The sequence below is a fragment of the Poecilia latipinna genome, unplaced genomic scaffold (assembly GCF_001443285.1).
Source record: "Poecilia latipinna isolate Pla-1442-1.1 unplaced genomic scaffold, P_latipinna-1.0 Scaffold2304, whole genome shotgun sequence".
Taxonomy (NCBI): Eukaryota; Metazoa; Chordata; class Actinopteri; order Cyprinodontiformes; family Poeciliidae; genus Poecilia; species Poecilia latipinna.
Window position 1 is genome coordinate 89,212 of NW_015114920.1, and position 1,325 is coordinate 90,536.

General features: G+C 42.0%; 1 long non-coding RNA gene across 1 annotated transcript in view; it reads left to right on the forward strand.

Annotated features, from left to right (window-relative positions):
• The window catches only part of LOC106937253 (uncharacterized), an 8,542-nt gene continuing 7,217 nt past the window's right edge, over positions 1–1,325 (forward strand). Inside the window, exons 1-2 of the long non-coding RNA XR_001422350.1 lie at positions 1–228; positions 326–409. This is a non-coding gene — a long non-coding RNA (uncharacterized LOC106937253). The remainder of the gene's footprint in view (positions 229–325; positions 410–1,325) is intronic.

Below are 1,325 nucleotides of genomic sequence, written 5' to 3' on the forward strand. Positions count from 1 at the left end.
GTTGCTTTGTTTGTTTCTTACAGAAAGCGGTCTGTTTTCATATGCCAAAACAAGTGTAGGGTGAGATTTCGTATTGTATTTTTTATTACATGTGATGTTCTGAACTCTTAAAAATACTCGCATCTTTTATTTTTTCAGACCAGAAAAATGGCCGAGCCTCCACAGCCAGGCCTCAGACCACGGTGCCGAGGCGATCTGACGGAGTCCACCAGGACGAGGAGAAATTCAGTAAGTTATGATTTCACATTTAGTCAATAGTGAACACTCGCATATTTGTAAGGAAAACTGAACTTCCCGTTATTTTATTTATTTTGTTATAACGCAGTACAGCAAGGCAGAGTGTGGTAAGCAGTAGAGATCGACAACATGGCGGACGGATATGAGGACGGAGCCATGAAGCCGATGTTACGTATAATACTTTGTTCTGTACAAAGTTGAATGTGCTGACAANGCTCTGCTGACTCAGCAGCGGCTCTCTGAACCGACATGCAGACCGAGATCGCCTCTATCAGATCCTCAGACTTAGTTTCCAGATGTAGTCAAACCATATCTTTATAAGAGCGTAAAGCTGCCAGGTTAAAAGCTTCAATACGCAGGGTGACGCTGATCAGTTGGATGGATAAAAAAGCCTGACATCATGACGCGTTGTAACATGGGGGGGTTATGTCTCTCCACAAACAACATTATCTTGTCACTAATAGACATCTCACGAAGTTCAGTCAGGTGTAAGTCCAAAATGTGGACTCACTGGCGATGTAGCCTTATGGCAATTCAGTGACTTGGTTATGTGATTACTGTACTTATAATTTTCTTTTTATTATTGTATATTTGCTTTTTTGTTTTTTCTTTTACTCTATGGACCCATTTTTGCGTCTTTAAATAAAGTTGATAAAGATAACACATTACTCCGGTAGTCTTTTTTATTTATTGTTTTAAGGATTTTTTCGGCACTAGTTTATTTGACAGCAATCTGACTGTAAGGGGGCAGAGAGAGCGGAGAGAGGCCTGGGCCCAGCGAATGGAGGACGGGAGTCGGACTCCTGACTACCGCGGGCTAAAGTCTCTGTATGCGGGGCGCCGCGCTAACCACCGCGCCGCGCAACGCCCCTATTGTGGTAGCCTATGCTATAATTTACAGTTTCTCTTTATTATTAAATTATTTACATTTTTATACAATTTGAGCTTTCTGACGAACTCACCTAGTCCACCTTCTTTCATTTCCTTGGAAAAATCTGTTTTGTCATGTGATTGCGACTAGTCGACTGGCCCAGAAAAAAGTCATTGCAGAGAAAAGAATCGACTAGTCGACTAATTGGTGCAACCCC